Source organism: Charadrius vociferus, unplaced genomic scaffold (genome assembly GCF_000708025.1).
Source record: "Charadrius vociferus isolate BGI_N301 unplaced genomic scaffold, ASM70802v2 scaffold366, whole genome shotgun sequence".
NCBI lineage: Eukaryota > Metazoa > Chordata > Aves > Charadriiformes > Charadriidae > Charadrius > Charadrius vociferus.
Genome location: NW_009648900.1, coordinates 160,941 through 177,265, shown reverse-complemented (window position 1 = coordinate 177,265; position 16,325 = coordinate 160,941). Strand labels below are relative to the sequence as shown.

At 37.1% G+C, this 16,325-nt stretch overlaps 1 protein-coding gene across 1 annotated transcript in view; it reads left to right on the top strand.

The window, feature by feature from the left end:
• SKAP2 (src kinase associated phosphoprotein 2) overlaps window positions 1-16,325 on the top strand; it is a 120,318-nt gene that overhangs the window by 83,394 nt on the left and 20,599 nt on the right. The window lies entirely within an intron of this gene.

Below are 16,325 nucleotides of genomic sequence, written 5' to 3'. Positions count from 1 at the left end.
CTATAAGATGGCAAAACAAAAGAAAAAGAGCTTGGTAAAAGCTCTTGGGGTTGGTTATAGACATTCAAGTGTTAGGAGGAAGGTAGTCACTCTTGATTATATTTTAAGCAGCTATGAAAAAATCAGTTTTTCAGCTACCATTAGTTAACAAATGATATTTTAAACTGATATGACAATTAACAATCACTTTGTATGAAATAATGTTCTGCACCCCTTGCTGTTTGGGGCGGTGCAATTATCAGCAATAACTTGAGAGGAAAAATTAGTTGTGTCATGTGATGCTGACTAACTTTATGTATCTGTTAGGTTGAATATTCTGACCGTTGGAGCAAAGAACATTTTATATTATGCCTTGGTTTCCATTTTAAGGTCATTTCAGTGGACCGAGGGAGCAGATAATATGAATGACTGGTGAAAATTATTGTTGTAAAATTGTAGCAGCACTCAATTCTTTAAGGGCTGGTTTTTTTGGTTCCATTTCTTTGAATTGTACCTAGACTACTTCAGCACAGAATACAAGTTTTGCTGAAATGGGGTGCAGCGTGTCATGCATGCTGAAAAACTCTTCTGCAGTGAATATACAAATTACATTACAGGGCTTAATCTTATAGCTAGAGGATACAGCCACACCTTATTGCAGTGCTTATTGGATGCTCAGGCTCTTACAGAAGGTGATCTGTATGCTTGCCTGTGCTTTTGTTAAAGAAGCTCTAGATGTATCCTGGGATAAATTACTCTTTTCTGAAGTTCACTTATCTTACCTGTTCATTTGAATCTCAGACAGTAAGTAGATCTGGAGCAGTAACATGTACAGTACTGGTAAGGGGCCAATTGTTAATGTATGCTTTGAGTTCTGTCTTCAGAGAATTGCTGCCTTGGTATGAGTCTGCAAGAATTTAGAGTACTTTTACTTAGATCCCGCTTTTATGTCAGTTTTCCAGGAATTGTTGTCTCCTAATGTGTCTTATAAATCTGAAATGTAACAGAACAGCTATCACAAAGAAAGTATAGCTCTTCTGTTATTCAAGAATTCTAGTTTCAGTTTTGAGTTAAATGAATTTATTTCCCCACGATCTTTGAGTGGTGCTTCATTTTCATGTTATCAAGTAGGGATTATCTTTCTTTATCTCTCATGCTTTCTCCATCTTGTTTATTTGAATTGTAAACTTTTCAGGAAGGACCATCTTACCTTGTACAGTTGAGCTCTTAATTTTGGCTGTGATGTATTGGCATAACTAAGTAAAAATAAAGCATAAGTTTGCAATAGATTTTAGGTGATTAAGGCATCTTTTTCTCTTCCATAAATGTCCTTTAGTAGTCATTTGCTTAAACAGAATTAAAAACTTATGGCCCTGATGCCTTACAGCAGTCCATCTCTTCTTTATCCATAGCATATTGAAGAGTATTAGATAAAGTGCTAGCTGGCAAACCTCACAGGAGTAAGCCTTATTTGGTTCTTGTATAGCTGTTCATCTAAGCTTGGTGGTAAAAGAGCATACTACACTTTGGTCTCACCTGCCTCAATTAGGCCTGATTGGTTGCATTTAATTCCAGTTGTCAGTCCTTTCTGTTTTCTCAGGTAAGAGAATTACTCTTTCTTCCTTCCATGGTCAAAAGGTGGAGTATCATTATCCCTGCTGTTACCTGACTTAATAATACAGATCAAATAAGGAATTTGCTCTGTAAAAAGAATTATTTGTACAGTCCAAAATCTATGCTAAGCTCTGGAATGCAGAAGACAAATATGCTAGATGCCTGTGAAGAGGGAGAAGAAATTAATCTTCGCTTTGTTTTCATCCTCAGAGCATCTTGATGTTAGAGGCTTTTGATCCTCTGTTTCCACACATCCACTAGCTTTATAAATATTGAATTTCAGATACACAGCTCATTGTACTTTGTTATTATTTAATTGACTATAATTTACAATTTCTCAAGCAAGTAAAATATTGCATTTCTGTGGTTCTCCAGTCTTTTTTATCAGCATTTCAGAAGCAAGTTAAGCCAGTTCATGATGCAGTCCATTTTGTAATATTGGGTTTGATATCTGAATAAAGAGTGTTTGGATTAAAAAGAGGATATGGAAATTTTTGCACAGTTTTGAAAATTGGGAATTTTGGAGAACTGTTGCAGTAATCAGAACTGACTGATGCTGTATTCTCTAGCTGTCACATTGCTTAGGTATGTTTTTTTTCTCCTGCTTGTGCCAGGAGACAGTGTAGATGGATTTTCCAGGCAGAAGCTGAATAGCTTCAAACCAGTATCCAGAATGGTAACAGTCTATTAGCCTATTAAAAGCATGTATTTCAGTGGAATTCAATTTGTACTGTCTGCTGGCAAGAGGAGTGGGTAGGTACAAAGAGAGGTGGGAAGTTTTTATCTTTTGACCTGTTAAGTCCCTTTCTTCTTTAATAGCATATACAAATTCATATTTACCATAGAGGCATCATTTTCCTGGTTCTCAGTATTAGTCAGGGTTTTACTGTGGTTATTCAGGTAGAGTCAAAAACGTCAGAACTGCCAAAGATTTCCCAACTTGTAAAACTTTCTGTGTAAGATTTTTCAGGAAAAGAAAGCTTTGTGCTGTCTTCAACAAATGAAGCTTTTGTCTTTTTGTTTTTTAATAAAATGTGGAGGAAAACTTGGTTAAGTCAATAAAGGCCCATTTTGCTTAACTATTTATTTTCTACCTTAATACATGCTATGTAATTTTGCAGTCCACAGCTGGATATTATAAGCTGTAACATAAAATAACTTCTAAAACTGTAGTATTAAATAACTGTGTGTGTAGAGCTACCTAGATGCATAGAGTTTCTAGCTTAATGGTGTTTTCAACAATGGTGTTGCCCTTGTCAGAAAAGAGAACGTTTGCCTGCCTTAAACATGTTGTCATCAGCCCTTGCAGACCAAATTTTTTTATTAACTCGTGGTTTTGGTGACATAATTTTTAAGGGCCTTCAGTATTGTCTTCTGTGATTTCACATCTGTATGGAGGACATACCCAAAACTGCAATGCTAACTACTGCCTGCCACCTTGCTCCTTTCTACTCAGTTTGTGTACTGTCTACAACCCTCTTGCACAATAGGAGAAAAGAGGCATTGATCTAAGATAACAAGGTTATCTTAATTTTCAATCTGGTGTTGTCTTTTTTCTTCTGTTCTTTTTCTGCTCACAAACTTGCATTATAGCAGTAGTTTCCATGGCATACAGTATAATTTCCATTAAAATGACTCTTAAAAAAGGGTTTGATTCTTACTTTGGTGGTGCTTAGTTGGTGCCCGGAGATAAAAAGCTTCCCTTACAGAATACCTAAGGTTGGAAATCCTGAAGCAATGTGATGTGACACAAGGCTGGCATCGCTGGCTTTGTGCCTTCTCTTCTCAGGCTGTCCATAACACAGAGAACTCTTGGGTGAGAGAGATGTAAGGACGGTGAAATTCAGTGCTGTGGTGTTCTCTAGTCAGGGGAACTGCTGTGGAGAACTAACCCAGCCAATACAACTTGGGTCAGTTCTTAGTTTGCTGTAAATTAAATTTGAGGATTGATTCAGTCTCTGATTGGGCAAAGGGTCATGGGAATGGAAAGCTTGCTTCTGCCTTTTGATTCCCGCTATCAGTCTTCTGCCAAACAGTTTGGTCAAGCCCAGGTATCTGGCCAATAATTCTGTTCTGCAGTGTAGTTGGAAGCTTAGCTAGAGAAACTCTGTAACGAAGGCAAAGCTCAGGGAAAGGTAAGAAATGTCTTAAGTTATATGCAATAGGAGGTGTGCTATGCAAAGTAACACTTTTAAATTTGTTTACTTATTTAAAATGAAGTATTTTAAACAGTTTTAAAAGTATGTTGATGTTGTTTCAGAACTTATTTCTGAGTGTGAAGGTAGGGAATGATCATCGTCTCTATTTTTGAGTTGTCTCTTTAAGCAGCTTTGTTGCTTTAATTTTTTTCTAACAGTTAACCTCTGCTGTTAAGCAGCATAACTTAATACCACACTCATCCTCTCTTGTTGCTGGGTTCCTTGAGCTATGAAGACGCAAATGGTTTTTATGACGTTGTACCCTTTTCATGAGCATGGAGGGGGGGAAAAAAGGAATGTGATGTCTGATTTACGTCTTCTTGGGAAGAAGGAAGTAGTGATTATGTAGTGGGGGTTGAGTGTAAGTTTGATTTGTCACTCATGAAGGTGGACTCATAGCAAATATTTGTGTTCTCAAAATGTAGTGTCAGGTGTATTGACTTTTTGGCACTAGAAGTGAAGATTTCACAGCGCTGTGTTAATGAAAACACCTTTTCAGAAGACCTTTGCTTATTTTAGATTTTTCAATATATCACAGTCAGGGTCCATGGGCCCAACATAGCATTTGGTGTCAAGCAGTCCCAGTTATGGATTACAGCTGTATAATCAGTTCCTAAAACCAGTAAGGTAAAATGAAGAAACTATTAATTAGTCATTGTAACCCAGAGCAGTAGTTTTAAGTCAGCGCGCGTATGTGATTATGGAGTCTGAGACGTTACTTGGGATTATTGCTGTTAAGTCAGTATGTTACATATCCTGGTATATTTTCAAAATTCCTCCCAGCATTTGTTGTTTGCCTCAATTAGTTAGGGAATTCTTTCCCTCTTGTCCACGGAAGTTGTATATAATGTTGATGTGCTATCAATTTTTTATTTTTATTTTTTCCACAGAAAGAATTTTAACTGCTTTTAGTCAGTAAATTAAGTGATGTGAAAGTATAAAGTATAAGTAAGATCTGGAATATTTGAAGCTGAAAAGACCGTATGTAAGATCAGCATTTTTGCGGACAGTACTAAAGATGAGTTTCCAAAGTAATTATTGAAAGTGTTTTGAATAATTTCCATTAAAACATCTTTCAGATTCAAGAACACAGCACGGGATTTTTTTTCCTTTTGAAGTAGTGAGGGAAGGTCATTCTTCAAAACAATTTTTTCAAAGATTGGATCTCAGTGTTGTTAAGAAATTAATACTTTTCACTTGTTTAGCCATTGCATTGTTTTTATATATGGAGTATTTTTGCCCATAATATCTTGCTGATAAGTGGAGTCCCAAAACAAGGAGAAAGAGGGTGCCACGGGGCTTGCTCAATTTGCTGTAACTCAAAAGTAATTAAAAGAAATATAAGAGCAGTGAAAAGCAGATGCAAAGTACCTTTTGGTGTTAAGGAATAGTAAAGATTTTTTTTCTGTCCAGGATGTGTGGTTTTGTTCTCTTGATCACTGCAATTTGGGGTCTAGTGAGTGCCTTTGATTATATGCCAGACACAGAAATCACTGAAAACCAGCTTCTTTCAACTGTATATTGCTGAATCCCAACTGCTGTGAAATGGAGCTGGGTCTGAATTCTTTGTCACTCTGGGTTTTGAGGCAGTACTCTTATGGGATTTATAGATATGGATTTATATATATACCATGGAGTGTCCTTCAGTCAGTACTAAATGCTCATGAGACATGGAGCTATGAATCCTGACAACTTTTTGTATTTAAAGACATTGCATCCAGAAGGTGGTTAGGAACTTGATACCTGGACTTCAGCTTTTGTTTGCCACAAGAGCTTGGCCTTTATCTTCAATTAATGTAATCCTACATCTAAAGAGGGAACCTTTTCTTTCTATTGATGTTAGGTGTCAGTGATGGAAGAGGAGGTAAGACAATCTGGTGTAGCTGAAAAGAATGAGATGTCCATTGAGTGGGAAGTGGCAAGTCTTTGGGAGGAAAAATAAGGTTTACAGGCTCTTCTGTGTTTCTTGTGAAGCAAATATAAAGGGGTGGTCCATGAACAACGGGTGGCTCATAGCTGTCAGGAAGCCTACTGTCTGTGATGCAATTCAACCTCTACTCCCCCATCACATACACGTTCACAAACGTGCAAGTGAGGAGGCCAATAAAAATGCAATAATAACTGAATATTCATATTCAGGCTGATTTGTATGTGGGGGCTATATTCACTGGTGGGGTTGAACTTGGGGGTGGGGTTGTGTACTGAGAAATACTCTTAAAAAGAGTATTCTTTATTTAGTAATATACTTCTGCAGAAAATTTCGTCAGCTATGAAATTCAAAATAGTTAATTACAATATCTATAGTAAATGGAAAATGTGTGCTATTAAGTTTAGGCATTTATTCTCCTGTCTTTGAACTGCATGCAAGACTTCATAGTTTTAAGTCATTTAACTTCATAAGTTTCAGAGTTTACACATGGAGAAAATAGAAGTGACCTTCCTGAAGTTGTGGTCAACTGTTACAAGAAATTAAGCGAGTTCATGTTGGAAAGCTGTGTTTATGAAAGTCTTGGGTTATCAAAGGCTGAATTTTATTTCTGGATTTCAAAGTTTTTTTTAAAAAAAGAAAAATACTCTAAAGCCCTTTCAGACAAAAAACATGCCCCCCCCGCCCCCCAATAAACCAGGAATAGATTGTTAAATCTACATTGTCTGTTGGCATTTGGAAGCTTGTCTACTTAAAATGAGAAGGCATAACTTAATAACATCTAAAAGGGAAGTATTTTTAATCGTGCACTTTTATGTTTAAAGAACTCTTTTAAAAACTAATTAGAACATAACTCATTGAAAGGAATTTACTTATTGAAATAAGGTATTTTGTTGCAAGTACTGATCAATCATTTTTGTATAATTTTCTGTGCACCAGTACTAAACAATGTTTGACGCTATTGATTTGTAAAACCAATCTGATGTGAACAGTATGTGACAGAAGTTATTTGTTATTAAGAGATAGAATCCTGTCTCAGAAAAGCTTGTCATTCTGGTGAGAAAAAAAAATCACATAAAGTGATTTTACTTGTATCACAGTTTTTTCAGTGTTGACTCTGTTTCTGACAGCTGGCTTCATGTTAAATGTGAACAAAGCTTTGTTTATGCATGCATGTCTTCAATGGGTTATAAACCCAAAGTTCCTTCTTTTGAAAGCAAAGTAGTTTTCTTTGGTAGCGCGGTTTTTATCTAATTAAGCAGCAGTGCAATAATTCTAATTCAAAGCATTCAGAAGAAATGTCTTGGTATGCGAGATAGTTTATTAACCATAAATTTGAGGAATTGCTGTAGTTTAGCAAGTTCAAAGCAAAATGTCAATTGTATTATGTATATTTATGAAAATAGAAATGTTGGGCTTGCTCTACTGCTTGGGTATAACTGTGATGAATACTATATAGATAGATCAAGGAACCTTTACTTTTTGAATTTGTGACGAATGACTGCATATCAGGCTATTAAAACCATTAGGTAGAGTTTTTTGAGAAACAAGAGCAACCAGAGGTTATATGGTGCCTCAGGCTATCGCTTCTCAACTTTTCTGGTTTCCACAAGGTAGCTATTAAAGAACCATAATTTATACAACTGGATTCTCAAATAAGACCCGGCAAGGTGGGCTTTAAAGGCTGAATTAATCACTCTATTACTGTAGATACAAATCTCTTATTTGAATTTTTCAGCCTTAAGAATGGCATCAGCATAAATCCTTCTGTGTATGTCTTTTCCTCTGTGTGCTTTTTATCTGCTACTCACTTTCCTTCCCACTCTCCTCAAAATGGAGAAATTAGCCCAACAAAATACTGCTAATTAACCAGAGCTTCATTAATTTTGCTGGCTGTATGCATGTATGCCTGATTTGCTTGTGTGTTTCAGTGTACTGTGTTTGCAATGGATGTCATATATTTAGTTTGCACATATACAAGGAAGGCAACGTAGGAAAAGGCTGTTCCCTTTTCTAGGCTGCTGCTCCCTGGGCTGGGTAGGAGCCTTTGAAAGAAGCAGGTTCATTGCTCCTAGGAAAGGAAAATGGTCAGCAGGGTACAGCTCCCAGACCACACAGTGGACCAGGCAAAGAGGGCAAGATGCAGCGGTCTGCTGTGCCCTAGAATAGAGAGAGAGGGATGCTCCAGGGTGGTGCAGGGTGCAGGTATGCGGATAAACTTCAGCAGCGAAGGGAAGAATGTTTTCTTAAGAAGCCAGAAAAGACTGAGGAAAGTTTTTGGCAAGTTGGTGAAATTTGGCTTAGACAGCAAGGTAGGAGGAAAAATTTCTGATCCAGAAAGGGGATGGTTGGCACAGGGGTTATTTTGTTTCAGTCCTTTTTTTAAAGTCGACTTTTTCCTTGCAGATCTTGATTTCCTCCACCTAAAAACTCTGAATTTGTGTTCTAGTGAAAGCTAGTTTAAGATCTTGGGAACTGCCAATATCCTTAAGGAAGAAGTTCTGGCATTTCTGTCTTTGGTTTGTGAAAGGGTTTTGTCTTAGCAGGCTATAATGATTATTCTGTCCTTGAATCTTGAAGGCAACAGTGAGTAAAACTGGGAATTAAAGGAAGGAATCTCATTTCCAAAACAAAACTGCTGTCTGCAGAAAAGCCTCTGGATCCTAGCATGACTGTCATCCTTCCACTGATCCAAAATATACTAACTGAATCTATACTTGCTTCCATACCCGTCCCAAATTTATTTCCTTAAGAAGTGAGGCATCTCCATTACTAAATGTTGAACAGTGGTTTCAGATTATTCAATAAAATCGTATCCGTCTTGAAATTTTGTTTGTCGTAATTTCCAATAAGGGTCATGAGACCCAGGTTCTGGTTGAACTGCCTGGCTCAGGCCTAGCAAGTGGTGGTTCTTACAGTGCAGCTGGGACTCTGTTGTGTCTCTGCCATGAGAGCTGGGGTAATCCAAAATATCGGCTGCGAGGGAATCCAAGTAATCTGGGACTCTGGGGCCCCTGGAGTTTTCAGAGATGCAGCTGCATGCCAATCCCACAGTAAGATGGTGAGCTGCCTGGGGAGCACTTGTCATCTCCAGTTTATGAACTATTTCCAGATCCCTGCTGTCCTATCTCATCTCTCTGAGGTGTCCCCCTACATGTGGTATGTAGGGCTAGTAAGATCAGACATCCAGAGTTGCTAGTCCCACTGTGGACCTTACGTGTGAGAATGGTGGAATGGGACAGTATTTGTAGAAATCTATGTGGGAAGGCTACCCCAAATATGGTATGTGTAAACGGCCTGTGTTGCAGCTGTAATTTTCTGCTTATTTCTGATTTATCCTGATTTTTGTTTACTAGTGAATCATAACAAGACTATTTTACATTTGATTTATTTAATTATTTAAGCTGGAGAAAGGATTTAGCATAGCTGACGTAATTTAATTTGATGGCATGGGCCATAAACAGTGAAAAGAGGCAGTGGTGTGCGTTTGCTGCTTTTCATGAAAGTACCCAAAGGGTGAAAACTGCTGATATTTTTTTTTTTTTTTTTTTGTCAATGTGCAGTTAATGATCAACACAGAGAATGCAAAAATGTCTTGGTAGAACATTTTAAAAGAAGTTATAAGAGAAGCATCTGGGAGCCAGACTTTTCTTGTGGAAACATGCCAACAACTGTATTGTGTTTCCTTTCACTGAAGTGAACTATGCTGAAATGCCTTGCCTTCTGTCCCTTTTTTGAGTAAGTTCATTTCTGGAATCAGACTATAAATTTGAATACTTCAACCCCACAGATTATTAAAGGATATTATGTGGTTTAAACAAGATGCTTTCTTTATGAATTCTATGTATGTAAATATTATGTCAAGTCACATTTGTCACAATTAGGGATATGTAGTTTTCAGAAATGGCTTTTAAATTTAAATCTTGCTGCTGATCAATGAGTATGGGAAACTTTACTTGACATTTACAGACTTCTTTTCTGTGTATCATATAAATTTAAGCCTGAGAAGTATAACCCCTGCACATGTTTGTCAAATAACACTGCAGTACAGAGTTATACAGTATAGATTAGTTAATTGAATATTTGATTGCTAGATGTATTTACATAGAGAATATTTGTATTTTCTATGTAGATTTTAATAGCCACCACATTTATTTTAGCAAAACATTTTAATAATAAGGTTTATAAAATGTCATGTTGAACACTTAAACTATTTACATAACTAAGAGCTATTACGGGTTGAGAGAACAAACAAATTTACTTTAGTTACAGTGAATTCCCATAAATCTTTATTATGTTTATATATAAGAATGTACTTATGTGCATGCCACACGTATTTAGGCAAGCAATCTCTAGCGCAAATTCCTGTGAACCTACAATACAACCACGAATCAGCTTCAAAATCATTGTTTGTTTTGTCCCTTTGAGCTACTAATTTGCATTCTGTCCAATAATTGCAACTAGTTTTTTGGGAGAGTGAGGGAGGACAGAGGAGGGAGCATTTTTTGTTAATCAGCTAAATAATTAGATGAGCGTGTAGAAACATTAAACCCCAGAAGCTTTCCTTTATGTTGTTGAGGCCTGTTAAAAGCAGTATCTTAAAATATTTTATTCCTTCTTTAAATGTTTAAGTATGGATTTAGGTAAAATGCCTATTGCCTCAATTTGTTTGCCAAATTTGAGGCTTTAGGAACACTTTTAGAAGTGGAGCCAAAATTGTGCTTTTGTTGGAAACTAACATGAAACTTTACCTTCAGACATACTTCTGATCAGGTGTGGAAGTTGTTATCTGATCTCTTGATCAAAAAAATATAGGTAAGATTTTAAAAAGTGCCTAAACAAACTTAAAGAATTTGTAAGGAGCTGTATTCTGAAGTCACTTACGAAATTTTCACCTTGTTTGATGGCCTATCAAATAATTTTTTCTTTTCTGGGTTTAATATATTTTGACCAGTTCACTCAGCATATAGCATTAGACAATTCGAAGAAACTTGATTTCTGAAAACAAATCCCTGAAATAGTGACTTTAATTGTGAATACAAGGTGTCTGTGAATATAAAAATGGGAAAAGAATGAGTGAGGTTCTGGAAGTGGATCTTTCTGTAATTTCTTTTATTCTTCATTATAATTATTGTGTGCATATCCACGATTGAACTTGCTTGTGATGACCTTTATCTTTTCTCTTGAGAAGAATTACTATCATCAGGTCTCTCTTCATGAGGAAATAAAAAGGTCAGTGCAAAACCCATCCCTTATTTCTATGCAGTGCACATTGCACTTTGGCATATTTGTATTGAATTTTATTAATAATAATTAGATCATTTTGCGAAAGAAATTTTAGTTTTCCAAAATTAGACATTCTAAATGGTCTTTTCTGGTATGTACTCTTGCTTTTCCTGCCTTTTTCTACCTTTTTTTCTCCCAAGCTTGTTATTGGTGTAACTAATATTTTACATACTTGTATTCCTCCTAATCCTGTCAGGTTAGATAATTTTTTCCTCCTCTAACTTTAAATTGGCAAACTGTTAATTCTTCTGCGTCTATGTTTATCTAAGGGAAAAAAAGAGAATGTGGAGAATGTAAAGTTGTTGCTTTTTTTTATTTATTAGAGATTTTGAATTACTTGTTTGAAAGACTAGTGCTAGGAACTGCACAACTAAGTTGATTCAGCTGTCACTCAAAACTTTACTGAAGGTTGCTTATTTGCAAGGAGAGCTCCAAGGAGGAAGCTGAGTTAATAAAATCTTAATATATTCATAACTAAACTCAGGAATTGCCTGTACCTCTGTGGATTGTTCAGTTGTCCTAATGGGTATATTCTGTTCTGTTGTTCAGGTGACTGAGCATGTTTTTCCTCCCATTGTGATACTTTGCTCTTAAAGCCTGGAGGGCCTTGTGAAGCCTTGGAAGCAGTAACTTTCATACTAACAACCTCTGTGTTTGGCAAATGAACAAAATTTGTGGGGTCTGACGACAACATAGTCTTTATACAAATTGGTTGTGACCACAGAACGGGGCAAGAGCAGGGAAGCAAGGATACTGGGACACTTGGTACTGGGGAAAGGAAAGAAAAATAAAAGAGGAAAGGTGCTAACATATGTTCAGGTCTCAACAAGTAGTGAAGGTTAGTAAAGCAAAGCATACTCCTCCATTTCCTGAAAACTTAGTAAAATTATGCACAGTAGAGTGAGAAGATGCACTTTACAACAGCTGTGGACGACCTTGCCAACAATGCTCAATTTTCTGTCTTGTGTGAGAGCAACTGTGTTTCCTCCAAGGACAGAGATGTGCTCTTTGATCGTGTAGCCTCAAACATTCTGACTTAAAACATTATAAAAAATACTTTCTGCTAGAAAAATATTTTGTTCCTTGTTTTTTTCCAGTAAACTAGTGAGAAGTCATATAGTATCTTCCTGCTTTTAAACCCATGTTTTTTTAATCCATCGCCATAGTATAGTTCACATGGATGGGTATGTGTGCAATAATACAGGAGGAATGCAGTGTCTTTTTCACAGATGTATTTAGAAAGAGATTTTTTTCTCAAACACTTCTCCAAACTTACTCATTTCTCTCTGCTACTTCACTCTGTTACTATTCTTCATAGCAATAGTTATATGATCCAAACAACGTTCTTCTGCACAAGACTAGAAAATTGCAGCCTTAAAGTGTGTTTTATATTTGCCTCTAGTGGGGCTGTTTTGGTTTTTTTTTTTTTTTTTTTTTTTTTTTTAATAATTCAGTCTTTAGTTTAGCAAATGCTGTAACTCCAAAATGTTTTTTGTTAGGAAGGGAATGTTGTATCTGCTTTTTGGTTTTGATTAAGCCAAACCATAACATACGCTTAGATCCACTGGGTGGTGTCACAGGAAGGTTGTTTTAAGAGAGATTTTTTTTTTTTTCTCCAGAAAATGGCTAAGTGACATTCCAGGACTCCAGTATCACTTCGTTTCCTCCTCACCTCCTTTTCCTGTGGCATTGATCCTGACTTAATTTATAATAAAATCTACTAATCTTTTCTGTGAGGATGATGAGGTAACTTTTCCAAGGTCTTCTCAATAGGAGGCAGTGCTTCACTTTTAGTTGAGACGGCTGGTTTGGTTATTCAGACTGCTTACACAATTGGAAGTAATGGTGCTGCACAGTAGCACCTTTTCAAGATACAAGAACTTCAACTGAGGTGGAAAAAAACTGTGCAGGATTTCTTGAGAAATTCAGGAAACCTCACATCTGGAGACTTGGCAAGATCTGGACCAAACTGAGTCATTTGAGTTAATCCTGTTCTATAAAGTCATTAGCTTCAGCTGTCTCATACATGAACTACTAAAATGCACAGACCCTTATAAACTGCTGCTGAATAGCTTACTATGGAGTACCAAAAGCAGCCAAATTTTGTTTCCTAGAAACTTGATCGAACTTTCAGAGTTAGAGCAGGGTGTTAGGTTAAGGAATTTCCACAGGTCCCTTCTATCCCAAAGTATTTCATGATTCTAGCTTTTTCACATTGTACAGCCAATGCTAGTTATTCGAGGCCATTGGGGGGTCAGTACATTGTCAAGAGTAATAACAGACTTCTGATACTGTCCACTGATAGGACAGAGCAGTCCGTATACTCAACCTTGCTGACTCTGGAATTTAAATGATGGTTGTTATAAGAGCTGATTAAAATGCGCAATAAAGTGTTAGTTGGAGGTCCCATCCAGTTTATCTGGTTGTATATTTGAATGAACGTTTGCCTTCATAGAATCATAGAATAGTTTGGGTTGGAAGGGACCTTTAAAGGTCATGTAGTCCAACCTCTCCTACAATGAGCAGGTTCATCTTCAACTAGATCAGGTTGCTCAGACCCTCATCTAACCTGACCTTGAATGTTTCCAGGAATGGGGCATCTACCACCTCTCTGGGCAACCTGTGTCAGTGTTTCACCACCCTTATCGTAAAAAATGTCTTCCTTCTATCTAGTCTAAATCTTACCTCTTTTAGTTTAAAGCCATTACGCCTTTTCCTATTGCAACAGGCCCCGCTATAAAGTTTGTCCCCACCTTTCCTGTAGGCCTTCTTTAAGTATTGAAAGGCCACAATAAGGTCTCCCTGGAGCTTTCTCTTCTCCAGGCTGAACAACCCCAACTCTCTTAGCCTGTCCTCATAGGAGAGGTGCTCCAGCCCTCTGGTTTTTGTGGCCCTCCTCTGGACCCGCTCCAACAGGCCCATGTCTTTCCTGTGCTGAGGGCTCCAGAGCTGGATGCAGTACCATCTTGGAATCAGACACAGATCACCTGTGTTGGAAGGAATCGGGTCTAGGAATTGGCATGGGTTCTGTCCTCAATCAAAAAGAAAGCATCTAAGTGTGCATAGTATTTTTCATTAAAATGTATTTTTATATACAACATATATAACCTGGAGATCTCTTTCTGTATTCTGCTCGAATACAATTCTGTATAGTCTGTTTCCCATTGTATTTCTGAGCATGGTGGTGACCATTTATTCAAGTGCAGCTTCTGCTTATATTTTGATGTCACCTCCTCTACAATCCCAGTGTTTAGCCTGTGTCTGGGTGACCTGTTTCTGTCTCTGTCTCCTCTGCCTACATTGTGGAAATAACTTTTTTCACTCAAGCTTGTCATGCAGGAATATAACTTCTGTTTGAGCCATTGAGTGGTAACTAGCTGACCCATAGAAGTAGGAATAAAATAATAATTGTCCTCTCTTCTATCATGGTAAGAAATTCTTACATATACTTCTCTATATAGCAACTAGCTTGTTTCCCACTTCTGTCAACATCCTGGAGGCGTTTTCATCCCCAAACCATGCACACCCGTACCGTCAGATGGAGCTTTAATAAAACAATAGTCTGTCTCCCCCTCTCTGCTGCTTCCCAGACCTCACACCATGGCTAGAGAATAGCACCTTCAGCAGCCTTTTCCAAACTTTCATTTGTTTACAGAGTGCACCAGAGTGCTACTGGGAATGCAGGGTGAAATGTCAAGATGATGTGTGTAAATCTTCCAGTAATGTGTCGTGTCCAGGAGGAACTGGGAGAAAAGGGGCAGATCTGTGGGAATATCAGAGGATTATCAAAGCTAGAGTTTTGCTTCTTGGATTTGGAGATCTCTCCCTGCAGAATGGGTGGATCTGGAGTCTAAAGAAGAATCCAGAAAGGAAAGTACTTGCCATTATAAGTACACACACCAACTCAAATAGGCCTAGGACTGAGCAACACATGGAGGATGTGTGGGATATCAAGCTGCTTAAGGTAAACCCTGCAAGAGTTTGGGTGAAGTGTATAGGCATGTACAGCTGTGTATATAGTGGGAATACTGCAGAGGACCCCGCTCCCAACAGCTGGGGAGTACTGTCCTCAGGTAAGGCACCTTGCTGGCCCTGCATAAAACGGGGTGTTAATTCTTCTTCCTTTGACCCCAGATGGTCTGTAGCCCTCACTACTAATGCTAGCAGAAGGTGTCAGTTTGGCCAAATTATAAAAATTTTGTTCTTCAATTTTGCGTGTTTATTGCTCCTTGTTTGGAACTATCAAATGTTTCTCTAAACAAATAATCCTGTTTGAAAAAAAAAAAAGAAAAAAAGAAAAAGCCAGTTCTCACTAATTTTTTTAAAAAATTACATAGCTGGATTGATTTATGTTCCTTATTAGAGTAATAACCCATCTGTTATGCGGTTAGGTCAATTCATAAAATTATAAATCTGGGAGAGAAAAGGTCTTGACTCTTTCCTACAGTAAGCATTTATTCATATTTGAAAGTTCTTGTTTACATTTGTGCAGACTCATTATTTGGTAGCAAAAAAAGCATTGTGGAGGAGTCATACTCTTGGTGTTTTACTTTTTCTTGCTCAAAGCAGTATAGACTCATGATGTTCAGTGTCAGCAGAGTTCTTCATGTACACACCTTTCTGTTTGCATGTGTCTGTCATCCCTGCTGAGTACAATAGTAAAGACACTGATTTTTTTTTTTTTAATTGATTATTTAATAATACAAGTATTTTTGTGGGGGTCCATCTTACAAGACCTGTTTGTATGCTTATAACCTTCTGACACCACAGTGAGATTTCAAATGAAGATATATTAATGTGCATTACAAGCGTGTGATTGCTTGTATCATTATGAAATAGATGAAAAATTAGTACACTGCAGTATTTTCTATCTTAACTGATCAAAACATCTTCCAATGATTTTTCTAACAATATGTGATTGGAATAACAACTTCACTTGTTATAGAGTTCCATGGTGCAGCCGAGAGGCATGTAAATACAAGCTGCTTATTTGCAAGAAGCTTCCAGATTTGCAATATGATTGCTATGGAAACCACACAATGGAAACCGTATAACCATCTGTGTGGTTTGGTAGATTTTGCTGCATAGCTGAGCTGTTTTTGTTTACTGTTATTAAACTGTTGAATAGAATATATTAACCCACAGAGTGGGATTATCCAATATATAAACTAGTAGTGTGCAATGACAATGTGTCAGAGAACTAGAAGATACTAGAATACAAATTAATAATGGCATTAAATGTAAAATGTCTAATGTAAAAAGATGGTTAAGTAATGTGTTAGTAGAGAAAATTTCTAAGTTTATGCATATTTATTATGGAG